This window comes from Pelophylax lessonae (assembly GCF_965119305.1).
Source record: "Pelophylax lessonae genome assembly, chromosome: 4".
In the NCBI taxonomy this organism is placed as follows: Eukaryota; Metazoa; Chordata; class Amphibia; order Anura; family Ranidae; genus Pelophylax; species Pelophylax lessonae.
The window spans coordinates 242,758,778-242,781,005 of record NC_138771.1 but is presented as its reverse complement, the minus strand read 5'-3'; the positions used below and the strand labels follow the sequence as shown (position 1 = coordinate 242,781,005).

The 22,228-nt window shown below is 40.8% G+C and overlaps 1 protein-coding gene across 1 annotated transcript in view; it reads left to right on the top strand.

Annotated features, from left to right (window-relative positions):
- Positions 1-22,228, top strand: part of ADAMTS20 (ADAM metallopeptidase with thrombospondin type 1 motif 20) — a 283,904-nt gene that overhangs the window by 204,817 nt on the left and 56,859 nt on the right. The window lies entirely within an intron of this gene.

Sequence of the window (22,228 nt, the reverse complement as noted above, 5' to 3'; positions counted from 1 at the left end):
TACCCAAACGATCAAAATTCCTATAGACCAGGGTTATTGACCTTGTGTCCAAATCTCCAGAACAATAGCTTTTTTTTTCTTAAGATTGCCGTCGCGCTATGGGGTTCATTTACTAAATCTGGAGAGTGCAAAATCTGGTGTAGCTGTGCATGTTAGCCAATCAGCTTCTAACATCAGCTTGTTCATTTAAGCTTTGACAAAAAACCTGGAAGCTGATTGTTTTCTGTGCAGAGCTGCACCAGATTGTGCACTCTCCAGTTTTAGTAAATCAACCCCCTATGTCTCTCAGAAGAGTAACATTCTTGTATCCCCAATGTTTGCAATAGGTTTGAGATGCAGTTGTAAAGGCAGCTTTTTCCCTATAAAAAAAAACTTAAAAAAAAAAATAAAAACTTAAATAAAAAAAAAAGTATATATATTTTTTTTATTTAATTATTGAAAAAGCTATTAGCAGTGGCATACTTGCTCCTGATTAGTCTAGCTCTTCGGGAAAGGGTGCCCTTTCATGATCAACAGGACTCTGCTACAACACTTACCCATGAACATGCTAATGTTAACATTTGAAAAACTGAAAACTACATTTGCTTGAAGCAACACAGTCAGAGAGTTCTTTTCATATTTCTTACGTTTAAAAAAAATGTATGTAATTTTAAGTGCAAGATGTAAGGTGAATTGGTGTGTCTAAATTCAGATTGCTGTCTAAATACAGGTACCTTTTAGTGTCTGGAAGTACCTTTGCTTATCCCCTAATGAAGTTCTGTGTTCCATTAGAATCCCTTAACTTGATACACAGGGTCCCGATTTATACAGAAGTCAAGGCTATGTGCATAGTGTTCATGTGGGATCTAGAGGCTCTCTTCATACTCTCTGGGTAAACAGTAATTAATTAGAGAGACATCAAACTTATTGGTACCTGGAATGTGGTGGTATTGCCCACCACATTAGGGCACACATTAGAAAGGTTTCTTTGAATGTATTTAATTGTATCACAGTATAAATGTTACCACTGTAATAGCTAACCCATCGGAAACTGACCTTATAGTTTTGGGTCGATTCAATGCAACTCTGGGTACCTAAAATGTTGTTATTGGGGATGTGTGAGTCTTGTGTTGGCATAGAATAAAGAGGTCCTTGTCCCTTGCTAGTTGCCCAGAAATGAAAAGAAACATCTGTTTACAAAATGTTTAATGTTTCAGTCTCTCAGCTTAAGGTAGACTGTTGACTTGGTGCTCCTCAAAGTGTTCTAATTTCAAATCACTTTAAATATGTTGGTAAATAATACCAGATACTCATTTACTTAATTTTTACCTTCAGTGGTTAACCTATTGCTTGACTAAATGAGGATAATCCATGGGACACCAAACCACTAAAATCAAAGTTCAGTAGAGTAGGCCAACTCCACCTTTCACAGCATGTTTCATATTACACCCATGTTGAAGGTGAAACATGTAACATGTTAATAACCCACAGCCCCCAACACTTGAACTGCCCCCTCTCCTCCCACTTACCTGAATTGCAGGCTTCTTTTCCCTGCAGGCTTTTGTTTACTTTTGAATTCTGAGATTGCCACATTCGTAGTTCATTGATACTTCCTGCAACTCCATAACTTCATACTTGTTGATACAGACCTGAGGCTGGAGGAATACTACAGTACACTGCACCTGTGGTCCACTAACCATGGTTGCAATGCTTTGCACCCTGAAATGCAAAGTAATGATTACAAACTTTTTTCTGGATACATTTATTATTGTTTTAACAATAATTGAATATGTCTTTAACCACTACACTACTGTCCTATAGCAGATTTACTGCTACAGGGCGTTTGCTCTGTGCAGAATCATGTATATATATGTGATTCTTCACTTTTGCCTAAGGGTTGCACGCGCCTTCTGCTGCGATAAGTCACAGACGAAGCCTATCAGCGGGTGCTATATAAACAAGGTAGAGCTCCATTCTGACAGTGGGGATGCAATGTATTTTCTTTCCCTGAAAAGCAGGGAATAAAATCCATCACATCCCTTAAAAAAAGCACCTCACAAAGTTCACAAAAACACTGGCTAGGCACACGTTTATCCCTTTGATCGCCCTAGATGTTAGACCCCTTCCCAGCCACTGTCATTAGTACAGGGACAGTGCATATTTTTTAGGAATGATCACTGTATTAGTGTCACTGGTTCCCAAAAAGTGTCAGTTAGTGTCCGATTGACTGCCGCAATATCGCAGTCCCACTATAATTTGCTGAGCGCTGCCATTACTAGTACAAAATAAAAAAAAAATAATATAATATAAATAAAAACACATTCCAGTATATATTGCCTAATTTATAGACGCTGTAACTTTTGCGCAAACCATTCAATATATGCTTATTGGGATTTTTTAACAAACATATGTAGCAGAATACATATTGGCCTAAATTTATAAAGAAATTAATTTTTTTATTTTTTTTTTATTGCATAAGTTTTATAACAGATATTAAAAAAAAAAATATATATATATATTTTTTTTTCAAAATTGTAATGATGGGGTAAATAGTCCGGAAGTGGTTAAATACATAACAGTTCTGTATCAGCTCTAAATCACACTTTAAATGTGTATGCTCTGCAAAACAAAGCATTTGTTAGCTAGAACTGAATAGGCTCTTATTATTTCTTAATAAACATATACAGTATATTGGTAGTTATGGAAAATACCAAAGTATACTTTTGCATACATTTTAATATTATACTCTGTGGTATTACAGAGTTTTACATATTTATGACTCATAGGAAAGGTGCTGTGTAAATTCTACACTATTTTAAAAGCTGGTTTCTTTGATCAAGACTAAATGTAGGGTTTTGGAAACTGCTTTGCTCAAAATATAAAATTAATAAGTAATAGTTTGTTTATCTGTTAAAAAAAAGGTATAGGTTGATCAAGAATTATTACATACATCTGCTCTGTATTAGACAACGGCATTTTCTTTTACTAGCAATGTACATATTATAATACATTGTTTTCATATACCTCAGTAAATCATACAATTATATGCCATAGAATCTTCAAGAGACAGTGGAGTTGATTTACTAAAACCAAAAAGGCTTTGCAAAGGAATTTTAACTTAGTAAATGTGGTGAAAATGTACCTTTCAAAGCATACCCAATCACATGAAATAAAAAAAAAAAAAGAAAAACTGTATTTTTGCTTGCACATGAACAAATGACGGAAGTTAGCAAAGCTTCATCTTGAGAGCTAAGTTAAAGGAAAATTCACTTGCAAAGTAAAAATCCTATTTTTCGTTAGTAAATCAATCCCAGTATCTTCAGTGCTGCACCATTGCACTATTTTCTTGAAGCCACCTGTTATTACGTTTTACAATGATGTGCATTGTGACTTGAGTATGTTGCTCATTAGAATAGCTAATGTGTTTGAAAATGCACATAATTAGTTAGCAGCAAGTGCTTGTTCAACAGTGAACTATATTTTATCTTTTAGCTTTAGCTTTAGTTTAATCTGTCTGGCAGCCTTAGATTTTGTTAATTTACACACTGCATTTTATGTAATTATGAATTTGGAGCCTGATGTATCACTCCATTGTATCACATATTGCATGCCAATATTTGGACATCAAGCAATATCATCAAACTTAATAATTTAATTTTCCACTGCATAGAACCAAACGGTTCGGCTCGCTTTTGTGCTTTTCCACTGCATGGTACCACATGGTACGGTGTAGGAACGGTTCGGTACGGTACGGTACATCGGCGCTTTTCTACTACATGGAACCGAATGGTATGGCTCGCTTAAACAGTACCACCTCAGTTGTGGTTCCAAGAGGGCAGTACCGGTACCATATCCCACAATCCTTTGCATGCAGCCTTGACTGTTTGTCACTACTAGCCACTGATTGGTCAGAGAATCGTTGTTATTCCACCCACTTACTTTAGTACTACTTTAGGGGAAAAGCAAACTATACCAAACCGTACCAAACTGTTTCAACATCGTACATGCGGTACCATGCATTGGAAAACCAAACAGGGCCAAGTGGAGCCGAGCCGGTACTTGCAGTGGAAAAGTGCCATAATATTGCTTAACTCATCAAAGGGAGAACAGTTCATGAAGTAATTATGCATGGACTGTTTCCCTTGCAAATAAAAATCTGATTCACAAAGCTTTTTCATGGAGAATTAGGGAATTTGGGCATTACGATAATTTTATCTTTTCACCTTCTTTAAGTATATGAAAAGCTATTTATTACACACTCAAACAGGGCTACTCTTATGTTACAGGAGCATTTTTGGTCATAAAAAATATAAATTAGGCCCGAGCATCCTGTGTGGTTATGTGGGATGGGGTTTAAAAGTCCATCAATTCAATTAAGAACAATAATTATTTGATGTTAAGTAAATACAAGCTATTGTATCAATCAGCTTTGTACTATTTTTGCACACCTCATCTAAAGTTCCAAATGTCCCCCCTCCTTTACCCCATTTTTCTCTTTATGTAACAGCTGGCTTAATAATATATTATTAATATATAACTTTTTGATTTATATGGATATACCTATGTTATACACATGCCAGTTGTCATATAGTATCTGTATATAATTTTCTTATTCCCCTTCCCCCCTTTTTCTCAAATAATAGGGATGGAAGCATTTTTTCCCAACTGGATAGTGCTTCATTTAAAGTCCCAACATCTTTTCAATTGATTGTTTTCCTACCAATCAATTTTTTACAACAAGCTATTGTATCAGTAAAATCTACATAAAAACAAACAGGTCCCTGCTTTCTAATGTATGTAGACATTTTTAGGACAGGTTCAAATCTATGCATTGAGGTATTACATGTAAATTGAAAGGTCTATATGTGTTGAGTCATTTTAATGCCACTCCAGCAAACTATTTTGCAACCAGGACAAAGGCAATAAAAGGTTCCTGGGGACAAAGACATTATGGAGAAACATTTTATAAGAATCTTTTGCTTCTCTGACTGTATCCTTTAGGCTGTAAATGACTAGGGGTATTTAGCATATTCAGGTTTAAACCAGCTTTTATTGGTAAAATGTGCCACATAGCTATAAGGGCAAAATAAGCAAATTGGTGGGATTACGTATACAAATAAAATGCTAACAAACAGAACTGGAATAGTTACCCAAGCAAACAAAAAGATTGCAGCTGTTATTCTGACCTCCTATTTAAAAAATAAAAGCACCTGATTGAAAGAAGTGCTAATTTTCTTTTGCTCCATGTTTGAAAGCTTGGAGAACTTATTTTAAAGCAAAACTTTACCCATAACAACTTGATAAAATAAATAATGTTCTTTAGCAAGGAACATACATTCCACATCAATAAATATGATACCAAAATTAGTGTGTGCAATAAATTGCCTCCAGCATTGCTCCTGCTTCTTCTTTCTGAGGGCTTCTATTTTGCTGAAACCCAGAGCCCCTGAGCCCCTGAACAGCAGTAAATCAAAAAGGGAAACTAAACCCACGGCTTCAGAAAACAGTTCGATTCCTGGAATGCCGAGATTGCTAACTGTCACATTTGCTTGTGTCCTCAACCAAACTGTCAAACCATCAAATGGCCGGTGTCCTAACTGATCACATATACAACACCATTTGCAGACCAAACAGAAACAGCTTCCTTGGCTGTAAAGGATAGGAGGGTTTAATTCCACTTTAGGGCTGTCAACAGATCGACCTCTAAAAATTTGGCAGTGCCTAAAAATATAGAGCAACTGAGCATGTGCAAAGCAGGGCAAGACAGCATATTACTCGATTTTAAACACTATATGCACCTATTTTCATATGTTTTACATAGCTATATCTGCAAAAGGGACCAGACTGAAGTGATCTAGCAGGGCTTACTGTAATTTTCTGACTAAACTTCCAATTTAAGTACCCATAGCAGCCAATCAGAATTCATATTGTACTATTTTGATTTATTCAGTGTTAATTCTTACTGAATGAAGTAGGTTATTGCACTTATGATTTAGCTCTAACAAAGGATTCCTCAAAGAATTAGTCTGTATAATTCCTTAAGCATTGAAGCATTGTAAAGGTCATTGACAACTGGGTAGTTATTTGAATTGAAATTCACTCAAGTAGTGCTCAGAACAAATAATAATACAATGTTCAGTTTGCAGCTATTGTCTTGTCCTGTGTCAATTTCTTAGTTTTTTTGATTTTGTATTTTGTGTTTATAACATTGTACTTGGTTGTACTGTAGCAATCTTGCTTTATTCAAGCATATCTTGAATATGAATACCTTAGAAGTCTGGGCAACTCCAGCTATGTTTTTACTGTGCTCTGAGAAGGCTGATTTGCACCTGATTTTTCCCATACAAAAAAGTCCAGTCTGTTTGATATTCCTGAAAATGGAAATCATATTTTTTTTATCTTTGGTGAAGTGACATCCCATTTGAAAATTAAAATTAAATATCCTTAAACAGGAATAAAAAATAAAGTGAGAAACCCGAATGTAATCAGTGCTACCCAACCATGGTAACATATTTATGTGTTGTTCCAATAGGCTATTTCACAGAGTTTGTAATCCTTTCGCCTTTCACCTTTTCTAAACAATCTGATTATTATTTTCTTTTTTAACATATATGCTATGTTCAATGAATTAAAATATGTTTGTAGAGAAATATTAACTACTTGTACCAAATATCACCAAAGTCACGTTTTTAAAATAGACTGGAAAATGTGCCTTAATATTATTTATAGACTTACATGTTTGCCATCCAGCTCATGTTCAAGATATGTTTGCAAAGAGCATGGTTTCTTGTGTTTTTAAATGTACTACATATTTTAACAAATTGCAAGTAACCTGATGATTTACCTAAACTACAGACTGACAGTCCTTAACATCTGCATTTTGCATTTGATTCAAATGGCAATGCTGACAGTTCCTAACATGTGCATTGTGGCTGTTTCAAGAAAATATAAAAAAAAACTTAAACTGAATGGCTTTTTTGTCTTTTCTCTTGGGCTATGGTTTTCTTCCATTTTCATATTGTTCTTTTTGTGTAGTCAGGAATGTACCATCATCAAAACATTTTCTGTGTCAAAGGTTTTACAAAATATTAATCTCTACCCATCTGCACTTCTACAATATTGGCGATCAGTTCTGAATGTCACATTTTCCAGAAACTCACCCTCAATGTCTCACACACCACTGAGAGAATCAGTGTCCAGGATGTACACTGATCTCTCCGGGTGTGGCCCCAAAGCCCCCAGAACCAATAACATCCAGTTTATAAATAAACACAGTAAGCTCAGACTAGTGCTTTATTATCTTTGTCTGTTTTTATAACTCACTTCCTTTTTTAGTACAACCATTATTACCAGGACAGTAAGAAAATTTTCATAACTAAAGAAAAGTTAGTTCAGCCACATTTACCATACTGTGTTAGAGAATGTTTGTAGTGCCTTATTAAATTAAAGTCTAAATTGAGAAATGACAGCTGAAGCACATGTGGCTCCAGACACCGATTTGAGGGGCATTGTATCTTTAATGGGTTGGTACCCTAAGAGCCTATGTTCATGGCCTTTAAGCTTGTGATTTTGGCATAATTTGACTTTAGGTGACATAAGTTTGATATGCTCCTGAGATCATGTAATGCATTTAACCTGCAGTTGACCTCCTCCTGAACTACATATGACCTGCTTCATAAACATATGGGAGTGCAAAAAAGTGCTTGAAACAAAAAAAAAACCAAAAAAAAAATGTTAAAACATGGCTCGTACAATGTAAGAAATATTAGTAAATGAAAACCAGAATATGTGGGGTATGAGCACAAAACTGAGAAGAACCAAAATGTTAATATGATGGGTTAATATGTAAAATTTTGTCCTTAAAAATAAAATGACCAGTAAAGCAAAGTTCACTAAAACAGTGAACTTTGTGGTTATTTGACATCAAAAATCCAGTGGGGATGAAAAACAGATGAGCTACTGACATTCAAACATTTACATCTACAGAACCTAAAAAACAACTTTGTTTTGAAAGTGGTTAAGCTCGTATTTAATATATATTTTACTGGTAGAGTGTGCCAATTCTAGAAAACTTAATGTGGAATGGTGTGTTTCATTTAAAGTGGTTTTAAAGGCTCAAAAAAAAAAAACCCTTCTGTGTGCAGCGGCCCCCCAGCCCCCCTAATACTCACCTGAGCCCCCTCTCGATCCAGTGATGTGAACGAGAGCTGGACTTCCCCTGGGTCTATCATTCCTCATTGGCTGAGACAGCAGGGAGAGCAATTGGCTCCCGCTACTGTCAATCACAGGCAGTGAGCCAATGAGGATAAAGCAGGGGTCAGGGCCGAGCCGCAGCTCTGTGTGTCTTATGGATGCATAGAACGGAGCGAGCTTGCACCATTGCCCCCAGAGCAAGTGGCTTGCTAGTGGGAGCATTGGCTGAAGAGGATGAGCCAGAAACACTGGCGGGGACCAGAAAGGAGTCGGATCGGTGCTGCTCTGTGCAAAACCAAAACCACAGAGCAGGTAAGTATGACATGTTTGTTTGTTATTGTTTTTTTGTATGAACCTTTAATGTCATTTTAAAGTACAACTAAAAGCAAAACTTTTTATTTTTTTAGTTTTGTATAAAATGGAGATGGATTAGAATGCTTGTCAGTTCGTTTTTATTGCTGTCTGTATCCCCGTTAGGGAGAGCCACCCTCTCTATTTTTCCTGATTACCATTATTATTAAAATTAAAAGAAAATCCCAAATTTTGGATTTCTCTTACGTCCTCCGACAGTCGCCGCCCACTCACACAGTCTTCACCAATGGGTATTGACCTTTGCTCCGCAGGAGTAGCTAGGCACAAGATTTGTTAGTAACAAAAGCTTTTAGCATAGACACACCCCTAGGGGCTGTCCCACTAGTCAATACCTCCCTGCACCAGCATTCCCAACTCAGTTTGATCTTGCCTAGCTTAGGAGTAGCAGGCTTTCCTGTGCTGGGGCTTCAGTCTCAGCCTTCTACCCTTCTTTTGATTTTATTTCAAAGTGTTTTTTCTTTACTTTACTAGCTGTTATTTTACCAGCTCTTAGATAGGGATCTTCGGATGAAGAAACATCATGCGGAGCTGGGTATCGGACTGGCCGCCCTGGGTCTCCAGGGCTGAGGGTCAGATGGATCCCCAGCCTGCCATCGAGCGTTCGGCCATGGTTCGCCCTGGCATTGTGAACGACCCATCCCTGCTCGCAGCAGGGATGCAGCCTGTGAGGTGGCTACCTCACTGGACGCTTTCTGCGGTTTTGTGCTGCCTGCGTCCCGGCTACGGCACTCCCTGTCATATGAGGACGGCGGTTTTCTGTTTATGGAGGCTACCCCACGCCATCCGGTACGGTAAGCACCTTTTCTATGTGGGGGCCTCTGTCTGGGGTGTCAGTCTGCTGTACTGTGTGTCCCCTCATGTCTGTGTAGTGGGCTCCCTGATGTGATCCCTGCGGGGTTAATATTTATTCACTGTGGTGAGGTGGGGACCCCTCTCTCTCATATGTCACCTTGTGTGTTCTGAGTGCAGACATGTATGTGCGGCGACCGCTACGGCTGAGCGCCGCGTGGTCCGCCATTTTCACTGTGAGTGACATGTTGGCTTCACCCTGGGCCTTGTACAGGGTTGCAGTGCGGTGCTTTTGGCGCCGATCGCCGCCATTTTTGGTGTGTGGCAGGCCGCTCGATCCGAGCACATGTCGGCGGCCATTTTCTAGAAGCCTCCATTGATTCCTATGGGAAGCCATTTTCCCTGAGCCTGCAGCAGTGTTATAGTTCAGCCTTCCTGACCTCGCTTCCTCGTTCTCTGGAACAGCGATCAGTAGCAACGCTCTGCGAGCTCTGCAGGTGATCTCTCCATACCTTTCTGGGCTATCCTTCCTAATTCAGCTGTTTTCTGCCCCTGTGGGGATCGGTGAATATTGTGGGCTTTGCGGTGGGCTGCGCTCGCCGCAGCGCTTAAAGGGCCAGTATCTTTTTATTCCACACTTGTTTGTTGACATGGATTCTCAGGATAGCTGGTTCCCCCCAGCCCTGGTGGTCTGGGTCTGCTGAACCCCCGCTGTGCCTTAATTGGCCGCTGTAGTGACATTTTTGGTGTCATGGATGGGGGTGCGGATGGCTGAACGTTCTGCGTAGTAGCGGGCCAGGTTATCCATCTCCTCTGTTTCAGATGGTGATGTGGCTGCTGTGACTGGCTTGCCCTTTTCAGGGTCTCGCTCATCTCTGGACCTTTTGGGGTCTGAAGGGGAGGCAGAAGTTGAAGGGGTTGATACGTCTCCCCCAGGCTCGCCTGAAGAGCTTGTGCTCATGGATGAGCTGCTCCCTCCCATAAAAGATCATCCTTTAGGATACATAGAACCCGCTAGTCGGCGCAGGTTTTTCCCCTGCCCTGCTGCATTTCATCACGCTGTGATTGAACAATGGCGCAATTAAAAAAAAAAAAAAAAGCCCTTTACGGTGCCTGGTCATTTTACAATTCTTCGGCTGTCTCCTGGGCACATGCAGGATCTCCTGGCCCAGGGGGTGGTGGTCCCGGTGCCTCACCGGGACAGGTTTCGGGGGTTTTTACTCCGATTTGCTCACTGTGCCCAGTAAGGAGGGCAAAGTACGTCCGATCCTGGACTTGTAAGCTCTGAACCGCTTCGTGCATGTTCGGGAGTTTTGCATGGAATCCCTGCGCTCGGTGGGGTTGCCCTGAGCCTGGGAGGATTCCTGGCCTTTGTCGACCTGAAGGATGCGTGCCTGCGCATCCCCATTTTCGAAGGTCGCCAGAGGTGCCTTCGATTTGCCATTACGGAGGACCGTTACCGGTTCGTGGCGTTGCCTTTCGGTCTCGCTTCGGCTCCACGGGTTCTTACCAAAGTGCTGGCACCTGTTCTGGGCCTGTTGAGAGCCCAGGGCGTTGCGGTCTTTGGTTATCTGGATGATCTCCTGTTAAGCTCGAGTGTCAGTTAGAGCCTGCTGAACGCCCTGTCCACTACGGTACAGGCGCTTCAGGAGTTCGGTTGGACCATCAACGTTCCGAAGTCGACGCTGTCTCCTTCGTTTCGCTTTCCCTATCATGGAATGGTTCTGGACTCTGCTCATGCTAGAGTGTTCCTGCCGGAGGAAGAGCTCCGGACTCTTCAGGATGGGGTCAGGTCCCTCCCGGACACCCGTTCCTTCTCACTCAGGACCTGTATGCGGTGCCTGGGGTTAGTGGTCTCGGCCTTCGAGGCGATTCCCCTTGATCAGGTTTCACACGCGGTCTCTCCAAGTGGAGATTCTGGCCAAGTGGAAAATGCATCCTCAGTCTTGGGATCTGAGGGTTTCGTTGAGCGCCGAACCAGAAGAGATCTTCTGTGGTGGCTCCAGTCCCCGTCTGTGTCGGGGGGCAAGTCTTTTCGTCCGTTGCTATGGACGGTGATCACCACGGCTGCCAGTCTGTCGGGCTGGGGTGGTGTTCTGGGCAACCTGTTTGCCCAGGGAACTTGGTCGGAGGAGGGATCCTCCCTTCCGATCAGCGTTCTGGAATTGGGAGCGATACAGCTTTGCCTTCTCCAGTGGTCGGAACGACTTCAGGGCCGTATGGTTCGGGTACAGACGGACAATGCCACCGCGGTGGCTTACGTCGACCACCAAGGGGGCACCAGGTGTGCCCGAGCGGCCCGGGAAGTGACCGGCATTCTGTCCTGGGCTGGAACTCACGTCCCGGCGTTCACGACAGTTCACATTCCGGGGGTGGGGAACTGGCAGGTCGATTATCTGAGCCGCCAGACCCTGGACCAGGGGGATTGGTCCCTACACCCGGAAATCTTTCAGATGCTGTGCACGAGGTGGGGATCCCCGGATGTGGATCCGTTTCGCGTCTTGGCTGAACAACCTGGGGGAAAGGTTCGTGGCAAGCACGCGCGATCCTCGGGCGGCCGCCTCGGACGCGTTAGTGGCACCTTGGCATCAGTATCGTCTGATGTATGCCTTTCCTCCACTTCAGTTGCGATCCAGGCTCCTTCACAGGTTGGCCTGAAAACCGCACGCGGTGTTTCTGATGGCACCGGACTGGCCTCGCCGGTCCTGGCACACGGACATCGTTCATCTGGCTGTCGTGCCTCCGTGGCGCCTGCCACTGCGGGAAGCCCTTCTGTCTCGATGACCGATCTTCCTTCCTGCTTTACAGTCGCTGGCTGTAACGTCCTGGCTGTTGGAAGCCAGGTCCTGTGGACGGGGGTCTCTCCCCTGAGGTCCTTCCTACTCTACTCACGGCTAAAAAGCCTTGTCTGGTAACATTTATTACCGTGCTTGGAAAGCGTACTTTGCCTGGTGTGTGTCCAGGGGGTTCTCCCCTCGCTCATACTCGGTGTCGAGAGTCTTGGCTTTCCTTCAGACTGGTGTGGTCCAGCTTTTGGCGCTGGCCAAGATAACAGGCCAGGTTTCTGCACTGGCTGTTCTTTTTCGGCGCCCTATGGCGTCTCATTTCTCATTCGCACCTTTGTTCGAGGTGTGCGTCTTTTGGCCCCTCCTCGGAGGGGGCCCTTACCTCCGTGGGACTTGGACTTGGTTCTGTCCGTGTTGCAGCTTGTCCCCTTTGACAACTTCAAGGGGATATCGTTTGTCTCTGCTGTCTGAAAAGATTGCCTTTTTTAGTGGCGATCATTTCGGCTCGCAGGGTGTCAGAGTTGGCGGCATTGTCCTGCCATTCTCCCTGCTCGGTGGTTCACAAGGGTAAGGTGGTCTTGCGACCTCACCCGTCCTTACTCCCTAAGGTGGCTCTGGCTTTCACCTTGGTGAGGACATTGTCGTGCCTTCGCTCTGTGCGAAGCCCGTGCATCCTAGGGGGTTGCTTTGCTTTCCTTGGATGTTGTCAGGACGCTCAGGGTTCCCCCTGTCGTCCACTATTTCTTTTCGCGAGTCGGATTCCCTCCTTGTCCTTCCTGAGGGTCCTCGGAAGGGCATGGCGGCGTCTGCGGCGACCATTGCCAAATGGATCTGACAGTCCATTGTTCTGGCCTATACTTGCAGGAACGGGTTCCACCCTTCCCTGTTAAGGCGCACTCTACCAGATCTCTGAGTACGTCTTGGGCCTTCCGGCTTCGGGCCTTGGTGGCCCAGGTGTGCAAGGCTGCGACTTGGTCGTCCGTACACACCTTCTCCACTTTTTATAAGATGGGTGTTTGGGCATCAGCCGATGCCTCCTTTTGGCCGCAAGTTCTCTGTGCGGCAGTGCTATAGGGACCCTTGTTTATGGGTCTTTGGCTGTGGGGGTGTTTCACCCCTGGGTTACTTGTTTTCCTGGGTTGTTGCTCATGTTGAGCACTTTCCTGTTGCCCAGCTGGTTCTCTTACGGTGTGTAAGGTTCCTTCTCTGCTGTGGGTGCTGCGTTGCTCTTCTGCGGCTGCGTTTCCCACCCCTCATGTCTACACTGCTTTGGGACATCCCATTGGTGAAGACTGTGTGAGTGGGCGGCGACTGTCGGAGGACGTAAGAGAAAACTGAATTTTTGTAAAATCTTACCGTAAAATTCCTTTCTCTGAGTCCTCCGACAGTCGCCGCCCCCGCCCCTCTTTTGGGGTTTTTGTGTACTCTTACTGCTATGCTACCAAACTGAGTTGGGAATGCTGGTGCAGGGAGGTATTGACTAGTGGGACAGCCCCTAGGGGTGTGTCTATGCTAAAAGCTTTTGTTACTAACAAATCTTGTGCCTAGCTACTCCTGCGGAGCAAAGGTCAATACCCATTGGTGAAGACTGTGTGAGTGGGCGGCGACTGTCGGAGGACTCAGAGAAAGGAATTTTTCGGTAAGATTTTACAAAAATTCAGTTTTTCCCCATCATAAAATAGAGGGGAAACTTTCCAATGGGGCACTAGTTCTGGTAACCTGGGGGTCCCCAAGGAATTCCTTTTATTTGCAGGGATTTCTTCTCACTTACTGTTTGGCTATGGTACAAGAAGTGAAGGGAAATCTCCACAATGGGACACAGATGATGAACAAACGTCTGACAGGGGTTATAACCCTTCCTTTTTCTTATCCAAAATGAAAAAAATAAAAAAAAGTGTTGCCTATAGTTCTATTTTAAATGTAAAGCATCATTAGATGGTAAAGTGATATATGTTGCCCCCTTGGTCATTTGGAAAGAACAATGCTGATGCATTGTGTGACCTGTGCTTACATCCTGAATATATATGAGGACTCAAGGTTGCCATGTTGCTAAAGGTATTTTTGTGGCTTAAATATACAAGGGATGAATTCAAACCATTTTGTTAGCCATTTTGCTTTAAGATACTGAGACAGCAAACATCTGACAACAGCATTTTGTATACAGCAATTGTGACCAAAAGTGACTTTTCTTTTAGCCGTATTCTAAATTATATGTAAAATATTTATGAAGACAGCCTGTGTATAATGCTTGTTTCCTGATGTTATGGAACACATTTTGCTTTTGTGCCAACCAAGCCACAATTTTACCACCATGCAGACATGTAACAGTAACATTTGCATGTGCACATCAATTCATTGCATGCAAGAATATGTGCTACATTAAGGTCAGAAATTAGATAACTCTGTTCTAACAATGCTTAATATAACATTAAGTGGAATTGTAATTTGTGTGCCCAGAATTTGCCATTGTAAAATTGAAAAGAATAAGAGGTAAGAGGAAGTTCCACAAAAAGGAGGGGAGAAGAGCGGTAGACCCTCAGAGTGTAAAGCTGAATATCTACAGGAACTTTCTAGTACTCCTGACCGGAGAAGGAGACATTCTTTAGCAAAGGAGAAAAGGGTGTGGGGAATACAACACTGTGGAGGAGAGCAGAAAGGGAGATGGTGCACATTAACTGATGGTGTAAAGCTGAATGGGTCCAAGAACCCTCTAGTACTGCTGGTAGGAATCCAAAAGTGCTGTTCTCTTCTTTTGGATCAAGCAGGATACAAGGTGGCTGATTATATATGTTTAAAACAAGGGCATTATTAAAACTGCATGTTATGCTGGCCATACAATATTTATTTATTTATTACTGGTACTTATATAGCACCAACAATTTACGTATCATTTTACTTATATATTACACATTTACATCAGTCCCTAGCGGCAAGGAGCTTACAGTCTAAGGTCCCTAACTCACATTCATTCATACAGATACTAATGCCAATTTAGACAGGAACCATTTATCTTACCAGCAGGTCTTTGGAGTGTGGGAGGAAACTGGAGTATCCGGAGGAAACCCACACAGGCACAGGGAGAAATTGCAAACTCCAGGCAGGTTGTGCCATGTTGGGATTCAAACTGTTGACCCTACTGCTGGCAGGTGTTCATATGCTATGCTGCCATGGATCGAATTCGGCTTCTATCGACTTCTAAAAAATCGCCTCATTGGGACATTTTGCTTTGATCGGCACATGAAGCCAATCGGCTGCAGCACGGAGCAGTGTATTCTTATTGGTTGAGGAATCCCACTGCTGGAATACAATAGCTCAGCAGGGCGCATCCCTGCATTCACCCCAAATGTGTTGATGAGAGAATTAGTTGAGTTTCGTTCAGCTGGCTGAATGAAAAAAAACTGAACCATGTTACATATAGTTACATAGTTACATAGTATATGAGGTTGAATAAAGACAAGTCCGTTCAACCTGTGTAGGTGTGTGTGGATGTATTTATTTCCCATGAATGTTTTGATCTTTGAGATGTTCGTCCAAGAGTCTTTTAAAAGTAGCCATAATCCCTGCAGTTACCACCATTTGTGGTAGAGAGTTCCACAATCTTATAGCCCTTACTGTAAAAAAACCCCTTGCGTAGCCTGAGGTTAAATCGCTTCTTCTCTAATCGCATTGAATGGCTTAGTGTCCTCTTACATTCCTTGCGACTGAATAGTTTTTTTTCTATGCTGAGATCACCGTTGAGGTATTTGTAAATCGCTATCATGTCGCCTCTCACGAGTCTCTTCTCCAGGGAGAATAAATCAAATGCTTGTAAACGCTGTTCAGAATTAAGGTCTTCAAATCCCCTAATTAGTTTAGTTGCCCTTTTCTGGACTCTCTCCAGTTCCAACACATCCTTTCTGAGGAATGGCAACCAGAACTGGACAGAGTACTCCAGATGTGGTCAGACCAGGGTTTTATAAAGTGGTAGGATTATAGTTTTATCTCTAGAATATATCCCCTTCCGTATCCATGCTAATATTCTGCCGGCTTTGGCAGCTGCAGCATGACATTGCATTCTATTGCTTAGCCTATCTTCTACTAAGACTCCCAGGTCTTTCTTTATTATTGATTCCCCAAGAGGTTCCCCCCCTAAAGTGTATTCTGCGTTTACAATTTTTAGTCCCCACCTGCAAGACCTTACCACTTCTCCACATTAAATCTCATTTGCCATGTAGTTGCCCACTCTGTTATTTTGTTCAGGTCATTCTGTAAGATTTCTACATCATGATATGAAGTTATTGCCCTGCTTCGTTTTGTCTCATCTGCAAAAACTGAGATTGAGCTAATGATCCCATCCTCAATGCTATATATGAATAAATTGAACAAAATTGGTCCCAGGACTGAGCCTTGGGGCACCCCACTTATCACTCCAGACCAGTCTGAGTACGTGTTATTAACATCCCTTCCAGTAGTTTACATACTATTGACGTCAGGCTGACCGGCCTATAATTTCCCAGGATATGCCTCTGCCCTTTTTTGAATATTGATATCACGTTAGCTTTCCTCCAGTCACCTGGTACAGTTCCTGTCAAAATACTATCTACAAAGATCAGGAACAGTGGTCTAGCTATAACCTTACTGAGTTCTTTGAGTATTCTCGGATGCACGCCATCCGGTCCCGGTGATTTATTTCTGTTAGTGTTATCCAGCCTTTCCATGATTTCACCCTCTGTTAGCCATATCGGCATGTCATGTGAAGTACTGCTAACCATACAGTCATGGTTAGTATACCCCTCCTTTTCCTGTGTAAAGACTGAGGAGAAGAAAGCATTTAGCACAGTTGCCTTCTCTGTGTCCTCTGTAACCATCCTCCTCTCATTGTTAATTATGTATGCAACATGCTCTAACCTCGTTTCTTTGCTATTGCTATATTTAAAGAATTTCTTTTACTTTCTTTTGCTATTTGTCTCTCTAAGTCAATTTTAGCCTTCTTGATTTCATATTTACATTTCTTATTTGATACCTTGTATTGCTGGAAAGCCGATAATGTCCCCTCCGATTTATATCTCCTAAAGGCCATTTTTTTTCTAATACATTTTTTTACATTATGGTTTAGCCACCCCGGATTGGCCTTAGCTCTTCTAAATGTATTTCCCATAGGAATGAACTGTGAGATGCTTTTGTTTAATATGTACTTAAAGCATTCCCATTTTTCCTCCGTGGTCAGTGTTCCTAGGGTTTGGTCCCAGTTTATTTTCTCTATTATTGAGCACAGTTTAGGAAAGTTTGCCCTTCTGAAGTTTAGGGTTCTTATGTTCCCCTCTTGCCTTGCTATCTTGTGATTTACGCTAAATGTGATCATCCTGTGAACTGTAGAACCCAAGTTTTCTCATACTTCTACATCTGTGATTAGATCTGGGTCATTAGTAATTAATAGGTCTAGCACTGCATTCTTTCTAGTAGGAGAATCCACCAACTGAGACATGTAGTTGTCCTGTAAGATATTCATGAAAAGATGGGCCTTTAGTGAGTGTGCAGTCCCCTCTTCCCAGTCAATGTCGGGATAATTGAGTTCCCCCAATATGATGACAGACCCCAGCTTGGCCGCGTTACCCAACAAGGATAGGAATTCCAGCTCTACCTCCTCCCTTGGGTGGCCTATAACATACCCCCACTATTACTTTCCCCTTTACTTCTTCCCTATGGAGTTCTACCCACATGGATTCTACCTCTGTTCTCATCCCTTCCATAATGTCACTCCTCTCTACCACCCTTACATTATTTTTGACATAGAGTCATACCCCCCCCCCCTTTTTCCTTCCTAGTCCTTCCGATACACAGAAAACCCTTGGATATTGGCCAGCCAGTCATGTGAGGGGTCGAACCAAGTTTCTGTTATTCCCACAAGGTCTATGTCCACCTCATGTACCAACAGTTCCAACTCATCAATTTTATTAGCTAGGCTCTTGGCATTTGCGTATATCCCTCTTAGTTTTGTAGAAGTGGATAGAGAATGTATAACCAGCTTTATAGTACATCAGCAATTAAACAATTTTCAGGGTGTGCATTTGGACTCACTCTACTTGAGTAGCCTCATAAATGATAGAGAAAAAAAAACAATTGGTAGAAAAAGGTAATGTGTAGCGATACATTCATTGTCAGAGCTGGTATTCCAATGCTGATAGAAGAGACTGCTTCAAGATTGTAGCAAATGGAACAAAGAAATTTCTTAATCTTAGATCTAGCTCAATAAAGACATTTTTCCAATTCTACCCCATCTTATTGTGATAACATGTTTTGTAAGTTAATTGAATAATATGATGATGGAACAGTTTTTTTACCAGTAAATGTATCCGTAATGCCACCCCTGAAGGAGCCGCTTGGAAATTTTGGGTTCCTTCTTACACACCTAGACTCCAAGAACAATCTCAACCCCTCTGACACCTTCTATGAGCACAAGTAACACCAGAAACGTAAAATATCTTTTGCCTAGCTGTGAGATATATCCAGTAAATAAACACACACACCAAGTTAGGGATAAACTTGCTTAATCTATTAATGTAGATTAGCATAAATGGCAATTTCCACAAAATGAAACACAGATCAGGCAAATTCAGATACAGGCTGCTAAAATAACTATAGCCAAGTATAGAAAGAAAAGGGGAAAGAAAAAAGTACAGTACACTTCTATATCATTAGCTAAAATCAATGTAAAATAACTGTAAATGCATTTAGAATGATAGCAGCTCTATACTGGTTTTGAGTGCACTCAAATGAATAGACAGGTGTGGGTTATCGCCTTAACTGGCCAGCGGTTAGAGCTTCAAGGTAATTACAACTAGGGGCAGTCTTTAGTCCTAAGTTTTGGTAAACCCCTCCTCCCCATGTACACACACATACAAATATGCTCATAGGGTGCACACATGTACATATACAACAATCATATAACACATATTAGGCATCCCCATGCATACCAGAGTGAGTAAATACGCTCTAGAACCATAATTTATGGTTAACTCTAAAATGATGAGGTGTAAATGCTTTGAAAGCATCGCCTACACTCTAAAAATGATTTGTTGGATTTACTTAAAAAAAATATGGTAGCATTCAGCTTTTCTTGTTTAAATTACAATAAAAATTATACATTTACATCATTTATATGTCCAAAACTAGTACTTGAAAAAACTAGTTAACACCAACAATTTATTGCAAGTGATTCTAACTAAGTGGTACAAAAGGTACAAAAGGATAAGATGAAAAAAAAGATATACATGATGCAGTCTGTCACTAGCATTACCAAGGCATGTTTTACTGAGGCCCTCCTGGAACATAGTTTTTGTGCCTGTTGATCCTGTTGCTATTTTTCAACTTCTTTAACAGACCAAGCAGTCCAGCAAAAATGGCAGCTATAGGGTTGTGACAAACTATGTAATGCGGAAAGGGATGCTTACAATGGTCAGCTTTTATTCATTTAGGTAAAACCTTTATACTGAAAAGAAATAAAACTGTTCTCATGCTGCTGTCCATAGGCAACTCTGTTGCTCTGCCTTAGATGAAGGATACACCCTAAGACACGAGATATGTTACTAGCCAGATCATCAGGTGAAAATAAGGGAAACAAAGCCAATAAACAGAAAACTAATGCAGCCATCACAGTCAAGAATTTCTAAGCTGCAATATATTTAGTTTTTGTTTTTGGGTTTATTGCGTCTTTAATATTCTGTTTTTTTTTTAAATAAAGATATTTGTAAGTAAGACATAAATTAAGGGAGTCATACGAATTTAGAATTGTATGTCTTGTTAGTAAAATTATGCTTTATTTACTACAGGCATTTATATAGCATTGGAAATGTTATGCAGCACCCTACAAACTTTCATATTAGTCCCTATCCTAAAGGAGCTTTCAATTTACCTACCAGAAAGGTCTTTGGAGTGTGAAAGGAAACACATGCAAGCTCAGGGAGAACATGCAAACTCTTTGCAGATAGTGTCCGGACCAAGGCTCAAACTGAGGATCCTACTGCTGCCAGGCAGAAATGCTAATCACTATGCTACTTAGCTTTAATTTTTCTTGCATAGGTTTCTTATTGCATGTGCGTAGGTTTCTGTCTAAAGACCTTCCTCGTAGATAATTGGCATATTTATTCAAACTAGGAACCTTAGATTGTAAGCTCTTGAGTGCCTCAATGCTAAATAAGTGCCTGTAATAAGGCAATGATTTGCTAACACAAAATAAAGTTCTAAATTCATATGACTCACTAAATGTATGTTGTTTTCCTAACTAAATAACCATAATTGGGAAAAACACAGAATGTTAATTTAGAATAGCTTACAATAAATTGTTTGTGTTAATTATTTTTTAAAAGTACTAGTTTGACCTAAAACAGAAATTTAATTTTTGATAATGTATGTTTTATATTGTAATTTAATTTTAAACAAACAGGATGCAAAATGCTGCCCTATTTTTTAAATACATCCAACCATCAATTTTTAAAGTGTAGAAATCATTTTGGTTATCAAAGGCTTCCCAGGTTTATGCAATTTTGAAGCTTGGCATACTTGATATCTATTCACTTGACACAACCTCATCTTTTATATTTTCCTTAAAAAATGGGAATGTTTTTTTTTTTTTTTTTATGTTTCAGTGCAGTAAAATGAATTTACTGGACTGAAAATTTAGTTTTTAAAACCGTAATACATATATCATGTGTAATAAGACATTGTAGCTTCCATCAGTTTATAATACAGGTCCTCAACTTTCATAAATGTATATATTATTTCCAGTTTTAAGTGTATTTGCTTGTAAATTGTGTTAATTTAGGCATGTGTGCAACAAACAAATAAATAAATAAAAAATTACTTTCAGCCATGAAAAGGGTAAAGAAGCAATCAGACAGATGCTGGAATAAAATGAATGGGATGCAGTAAAACCTTACATCATAGCACTTTTTTTTTTACCTTGCAGTGTCTTGTTAGGAATATCACCTGGTAAAATACAATACCCCTATGTATTTGGTTGTAAAACAGTGTTTTCCATATAATTTTACTTCATACGTTTACCTTTTCTTCATTTCTGGCAATGACACAATATTTCACAGTACAGTAAGTCCATAAACAGTTGTGTTCAATTTTGTGGTCATATTTTTCCTTTCCTTAAGGATGCTGTGTCCAACAGTATAACTAGTCTATAATTTGGTATGTAAATATTTTTTTACAGTATTTATTCTGGGAGTAACAGGAATGTGTAATAATAAATGGTAATATAACCATTTATTTACCAAATGTACTGTATATATATTTGCGGAACATCTGCTAAATACTCAGCTGGCATCCAGGTGTTGTGGTTTGAATTTCCAAGACTTGTTAAATCTGTGGTTTGGTTACATTGTTCATGAGCATGAACAGACTCACCTTGGTGATGAACACACATTTAAAGTTCAAGTCAGAATTTTCTTTTACTTGCAGAAAACCTTGACTATAATGTCTTAACGTTTACATTTCTTTAGCCATCATTCTTGATATCAACCAGATTAGTTCTAGTATAAAACAATACCAGATAAAAACAACACATTGATGCTAAAGTTATGTAAATAAAATAGGCTGCCTAAAAGTAAAGAACTTGATGATTCAAGATATTAGTGCTGTAGCCGGAAATGCTTCAGTTTTTGTTGTCCTCGTCCAGTTAGGGGATCTTTAATTCTAAACATCAAAATAGCTAGAAGAGTGCTACAGCTTTGTGCCTTGACTTAAAAAAAAAAAAAAGAATAATTAATTAATTGAATGACATACAAAATATACTCACAAATGCCATGTGGCTGCAAGCGTAATAAGATGGACTGAACCACTATTCCAACTAAAGTGCAGGGGATAGATGTCCAATGTAGGGACCAGGGCCCCACTCAACAATAGATGCCTTTCAAGGGTATACCCTCTTCCTCAGAGCTCTTAGGAAGGGAACACCCTCGAAACACATCAGCTCTTACTTCTGCTGTGGCCTTGTACTATAGAGGCCTTTTTGCTACTTTGTCATTTACTTGGAAAGTCTGAGTACAATGACCTCATCTGCTTATGTTTTCCTCATGCCCCAGGATAATGAGAAAGGTTAGCCGGAGGTTGAAAGATCTGTTGGA